The sequence below is a fragment of the Phoca vitulina genome, unplaced genomic scaffold, assembly GCF_004348235.1.
Source record: "Phoca vitulina isolate PV1807 unplaced genomic scaffold, GSC_HSeal_1.0 scaffold23, whole genome shotgun sequence".
Taxonomy (NCBI): Eukaryota; Metazoa; Chordata; class Mammalia; order Carnivora; family Phocidae; genus Phoca; species Phoca vitulina.
Window position 1 is genome coordinate 12,311,222 of NW_022589726.1, and position 7,006 is coordinate 12,318,227.

General features: G+C 33.8%; 1 pseudogene; it reads left to right on the top strand.

Moving 5' to 3' along the window:
- Positions 1–3,411: 3,411 nt before the first annotated feature.
- Positions 3,412–6,135, top strand: LOC116642582 (annotated as a pseudogene).
- Positions 6,136–7,006: the final 871 nt, after the last annotated feature.

Here is a 7,006-nt window from a genome sequence, read left to right on the forward strand (position 1 = left end):
GTATTTAGACTGTAAGAAATGATCATGTGGAAAAGTATTGTGAGCTCACATTCTATAGTCTGAAACATAATACATACCTAGGGAGACCTGGGCTTCTAGAAGTGACAGGCTAAAAAGAACATTGAGAATCTCCCTGGAGTTTTAAAGCAGAGCAATAGTGGGATAATGCTGAATATGTCAGAGCGGAAGATAGAGGGAGAGATCTTAGCAGGAGTATTTAGTGTTTGGTAACTCCACTCAACTCTTATCAGTGTTTGTTCAGAGGCCAAGGGAGGAAGGAGATCTTATAAAAAATATAAACTAAGCTGTACCAATTTAAGAAAAGTACAAATAGAAGCTGCACCTATTCTCAATTACATCTTTTTCCTATAAACCTGAGTGTGGTGTTTATTACTCCAATGCATGTTCTTATACTGCACCCTGAAACAGAAACCATATTTCCAAAACTGTATGAGGACTCACAGAACAGATAAACTGTACCAAGCATGACATGCAAGATAAACTAAGCCCAAGCCCTTTAATATCAGTTTATTTAGACACATTCATTTGAAGCTATAGTAACTCTATAGAGACATATATTTTAAAGGTAAGACCACTCATCTTCCAGTGGCTCATTTCACAAAATCCATTTAATTCCTGCGAGTATCATTCTATGACTTATTTCAGCATCCAAAATGCTATAAAATAACCTTCCTTGACTCCCCATTTTAAGGGGAAACCATGGTTCCTCATGGTTTGTATTTTCCTTTGCTATAGCAAGCTAACTAACCTAACAGTAGACTGTCCCTAATGGTCTCAGGCTGGTGAAGCCTAGCAAGCAGAGTACTCGGCAAGATTTGGCCAATCCCTCAGTGATGCTAACAAGCAGCTCAGTCCTATAGTAGTGTGCACATCTGGGATACCTGGAGTTTCCCTCTGCTGAGGGCTATCCTATCCATGAGTATGAAGTTTTATTTTTAATCTGAGCTCCAATTATTTCACAGACTTCTCAATATTTGTTTTTCTTCTCTGTCCTGAGAAAAGAGTCCCCCCCCAAGACTTCCAGGTCATTGGCCAAATTTGTGTACATTTTCACTTATGTGGATCTTCCACAGCATTAATTTGCCACCAGCCATCCTCTCTACTTGTCTATTGTCTATAAGGCTTTATGTCTCTTAGTAAGGTTCAATAAATATCTTTCTACAAAAGGCCAGATAGAAAATATTTTAGGCTCTGTGGTCCAAACAGTCTTTGCTGCGACTCAAATCTGTATTACAGCATGAAAACAACCAAAGACAATATGTAATAAATGCATGAGGTTGTGTTCCAATAAAACTTTATTTGTACAAACAGATGTGGGTCTGGATTTAGCCTGTTCACTGAAGGCGCTGACTCCTGGTTTATAAGTTGAAGTTCAAAGGACAGGAGACAGAGTTCAGAAAAACTGGCCTCTCAAGTGGATTAGAAGCTGCCAGTTTCAAAATCTCATGTCACACTAGTGTGTCACACTAGTGTCCTTTGGAGAAATGTTACAACAATTTAGCTTTTCCAAAACTTATAAGGACATTCCTCAGTATTGTCTTTACGTTCCTGAAAATATTTTACTCAATTCCCTCTGCCGGGGCTAGAGGCTTCTTCGAGCTACTAGTGTTTGGCCAGGTCTTGAAGATACGTGGTTTCACAACTATGTCCTTACTGACTATTGCAGTTCTCATGGAGTTTTTTAAAATCTGTGTTCTTTCCAAACTAAAAATCTGCTTTCTTCATGTTTCATGTTACAATCCTAACTAATATGCAAATCCCTCCAACTGGCATAATTTCAATAAGGGCAATTTGGAATTGTAGTGACAGTTTGAGGAACTTTTGATATGAACAAATTTGTTCATTTGAGAGGCTCCATAAAACAAGCATTCAATGAAGCAAATTTTAAGGTCTTTTACAATCTGTTGGATCTCAAATTTGAATTGATACTTTTTTAGGATTTATATAAATTAAAAAAAAAAAGGAATTTTTAAAAAATGTTTAACTTTCAATGCTTTACATATTCTGACTCTTCTAAATAAAGCTTTTTTCCCCTTCCTAAAACAGCTCTGTAAAAGGCTAGATAGTAAATATTTTTTTGTAAAAAAATTATTCTAGAGTCACCTGGGTGGCTCAGTTGGTTAAGCGTCCAACTCTTGATTTTGGCTCAGGTCATGATCTCAGGGGTATGAGATCGAGTCCTATATTGGGCTCCACACTGGGCTTGGAGCCTAAGATTTTCTCTCTCCCTCTGCTCCTCCCTCCCCCCAAAAAATATTCTCAACTTCAGTGAATTAAGCTAATAGTCTTGGTCTTGGTTAGAGGTAAGGATATATATAAACATATAAACATAATTTAAAGAGTCTTTTAAAATATTATTTGTGAATATAGGGATTTATAATGTGGGCTAACAAAAGTTAATTTAGTATTTCTGATAAGTAGAAGGTTCTTTTTAAAAATGAGAGTTACTGAGTTTCAAAACAACTCTTTATGTCTCTTCCTAATTTTATCACAGTGTAAATAATATTCTACTTTGTCTAAGACTAATAATTGTAAGAATTCTTTACACATTTTAGATATTAACCCATTATCAGATATGTGGTTCATAAATATTTTCTCCCATTACACAGGTTGCCTTTTCATCTTGTTGACCATTTCTTTTGCTTTGGAGAAGCTTTTCAGTTTGATGTAGTCCTACTTGTTTAGTTTTGTTTTTCTTGCTTATGCTGTTGCTGTCAGATCCATGAAATGCGTGCCAAGAACAGTGTCAAGGAGCTTTTTCCTTTTGTTTTCTCCTATGAGTTTTATGGTTTCAGGTCTTACATTTAAGTCTTCAATCCATTTTGAGGTAAATTTTGTGAGTGTGTAAGATATGGGTCAGTTTCACTTTTTTTTTTTTTTTGGACATGAACACCATTTATTGACTAGACTCAATCTTTTATTCATTGAGTATTGTCAAATATTTGTCAAAGATCAGTTAACCATATATACATGGGTTTATTTCTAGGTTCTTAATTCTGTTCTGTTGGTCTATGTCTGTTTTTATGCCAGTACCATACTTTTTTGATTACTATAACTTTGTAACATAGTTTAAAATCAGAAAGTGTGATGCCTCCAGCTTTATTCTCAGGATTGCTTTGACCATTAGGTGCCTTCTGTGTTACCACACAAATTTTAGAATTGTTTTTCCTATTTCTGTAAAAATACTACACTCAATTGCAAAAAAAACAAAATCAGGTAACTTGATTAAAAATGGGCAAAGGACCAAAATAGACATTTTTCCAAAGATAATCAAATGGTCAGCAGATACATGAAAAGGTGCTCAACATCATTAATCATCAGAAAAATGCAAATCAAAACCACAGTATCACCTCTCACCTATTAGAATAGTTACAATCAAAAAGACAAGAGATGACAAGTGCTGGTAAGGATATGGAGAATAGGTTAACACTTGTACAGAGTTGGTGGGAATGTAATGGGTACAGCCACTCAGAAAACAGTATAGATGTTCCTCAAAAAATTAAAAATAGAATTGCCATATGGTATAGCAATCCCACTTCTCAACAGAAAATAAATCATTTCAAAGAGATATATGCCCTCCTATGTTTACTGTAGCATTTTTTACAATAGCCAAGTTACAATAGTCAAAACATGAAAACAACCTAAGTGTTTGCAGATGCACAAAGAATTTGTGATACACACACACACACATATAATGGAATACTATTCAGCCATAAAAAGAAGGATATCCTGCCACTTGTGACAACTGGATGGACCTGGACGGACACTTGAGGGCATTTACTAAGTAAAATAAGCCAGAAAGAGAAAGAGATATACTATATGATTTCACTTATATGTGTAATCTAAATAAATAGATCTCCTAGAAACAGAGCACAGATTGGTGGTTGCCAGAGGCAGGGGTGAGAGGCAAAGGTTGTCAAAGTGTACAAACGTCCAGTTATAAGATGAATAAATTCTGAGAATTTAATGAACAGCATGGTGACTGTGGTTAATAATCCTGTATTTTATACTCAAAAGCTGCTGAGAGTAGATCTTAAAAAATAAAAATAAAATTTAAAAAATTATTGTATTATGATTTTAATTCTAAATTTCCATATTTACTTTATGAATCAAAATATGTTGTTTCTAAAAATTATTCATAAACAAAATATTGTGTTCATCTAAGAAAAACTGTAATAAAGAAAGCCTTTTAAAGGAATTCATGCTTATAAATTTCTTTACCTTGTTCAAGCCATAAGGATAAACACAGACATGTCAACTTAAGTAGTAATTTCAAGATTCTTGTTAACTGTAAGACCTTAAACTAAATTAATTTTTAAATTACATTCATAGAAAATATAATCTGTGCTCATATGTAACCCATTATAATCTTCAACTAAAGAAGACATATAAATGTGTTTGGGTCATGTTACATACCTGTTCATTTTGAAGAAATGTAAAAAAAAAAAAAAAATGTGTGTAAGGTATCAGAGTATATATGTAGAGCAATGCATATTTATTATCTAGGACAAGAAGAGAGATAAAAAGGAAATATTTTTTTTTAAAGGAAGACAGGTGTGGTTGCTTCAAAATGTAATAGTAAATAATGAAATATAGTTGAAGACGTACAGTAAGTGCAGAGGGTATGAATGAGGTGAATTTTGTGTGCCTGATTTATAGCAAGTGAAAATAATGAGAGATGGAAGCAATGAAATATACTTAAAATTTAACAAAACTGGCTAAATATAATAGGTCTATTCACAAGGGGTGAAAAAGGATTGTGATTCCTTTACTGCAAATTGTTAAATGGATGATATGCAAATAAAAAAGGAGTAGGCAGAATTTGAGCTTTCTCTTTGTTAAATACTAGTTATTTTGTGCCCAAGTAACAGAGTTTCTTTTTATCATAAATATATGTTTAATTCTCTGTACTTTTTGACATATTTATAAATTATCTTTGATAACTACTGATTTTTGTAAAAGTTAAAAATGCCTAATATTATAGTCACTTATTGCTGAGCGCATATGTGCATGTGTGTGTTTGTGTGTTTTAAAATACTATGTGTACTGTTCCTTGCACAATGAATATTATAACTTATACTTGGATACCTGTGGCTTATGTTTGTAATTTTTTCCTATGATAATCTTTTTATTTTACCTTTCCCAAATTTAGGTCTCAAATTTAAGATAATAAAACTTGTCCTCTATACCTAAAATAGCTGTTTTCTAAATGACCATTGCTAACACGAAGCTATGCTACTTTATTAAAGGATGCTAAATTAGAATAATTAGGTTTATCTATCATGCTCTAAATTTTAATTAAAAATTAAGCTGAGGCTTTACACAAGCTGAGAAACACTTCTGGAGCTTCTAAATGCATGTCTAGGACTTTATTCTGGACACTGTCACAATGAGAAAACCAATGGACAATGGCCACCCAATGGAATGAGTGGTAGCAACCAAAGAAATTGCAGAAGCTGTCAGCAGCTCTGGGATACAGTATTTCAGTACTGGATGGAGGAAATCCAGTATTTTGTGCTGTTGATTTGGTCATCCTGGATATAATTGTAAATGAAGACCTTCAAGGAAATGTCACAGGAGAGGGAATTATCTTACTGATAACTTACTGAGTTACCAAGTAAACAGAAGGCTAAACACACTTTGACAGGAGATATCAGGGATGTTAGCCTTTTTATTAAAATTGACTTAGGGATGGTCAGAAGAGGACTCCAGCCACAGCCAAAACTCAACACATCATCTACAAGATGAAAGAAAAGTGGTTCTCAGTGCTGATAGACCTCACAGAAATGCTTAAAACCATGTTCATAACAAGAAACATACTTCACTGAAGAAGATACAAAGTTTATGGTAAACCAACCTGATGGAATTTTAACAGCTTTAGGAGAAGCCATGGGAGCCAAAAATGAAAGTGTGATCTCTGAGAATACTCCATGTAGAACAAATATACCTAATGAACCACATTCAGAATTGTTCAGTGATGGCACCACTGACTCTAAAGAAAATCCCAGCAGGAAGAGAAATGGATTGTGCACAGATAAACATTCACTGCTCAGTAAGAAGCTCAAGGCACAAAAGATTAGCATTTTAAAGCAAGATAAATGTCCAGGGATATAGCAAATGTGTGGATCTGTCTCTTCCATTAATATCTCTACTGTACCATCTAAAAGTAGAATTTTAATTGTTTAGATTTGTAAATAAAAAGCCAAATTTGTAATAAGAATAAACCAAGTGATGATCAAACCATGGTAAGATTATTAGTTCAACCTCTAGCCTGTTAATTTCTGACTTGAGATTTCTGAAAGTACTTAATTTATTCTACAAATTTAAGCCTCAAATTTAATATGAAGGTGCAGTTTTACTTCTCATGTTTTAATGTTTGAAATTAGAGAACAAAGTACAATAGGTACCTTAATTTGGGAGACTTGAGTGCCCTAAAATATGAATTCTGTAATGATTTAATGTATGTAAGTACAGTCATAGACTGTAATAAAAGATGATATAAACAAAAAATAAGTCTATTTGGTCCCTTAATTTAGGACAAACAGAACAAACCTGACCAGTCAAAAAGCACCTCAGTCTTATTTTTTTAATCACCTACTACTTATTAGTGGTTAGCAAAACTAGACATAGTGTCTACCTTTTAAGTCAAGGGTAGATAATACACACTATTCATATAATCAGGTAAGTATAAAATTGGCATTACGATAAATGCTTAAAAATGTAAATAGCAATAGTCTCAGAAGACTACATAATTAAAGATACTTGACTTAGATACTTGACTTATTTTGAGGAAGTGTGTTCAGGGAACTTTGAGAAAATAGCATTTGGACTGGTGTTTCCAGAGAACAGAGAGAAAGTGTTCCAGGTAAGAGAATAGCACTTAATAGAGGCTCTATGTTGAGAGGAAATGTGGCACTGAAAAGTAATTAATGGGGACAGGCCTTAAAAAGTAAGAGAGTGCTTGATACTAGAGATGTGAGTGAAG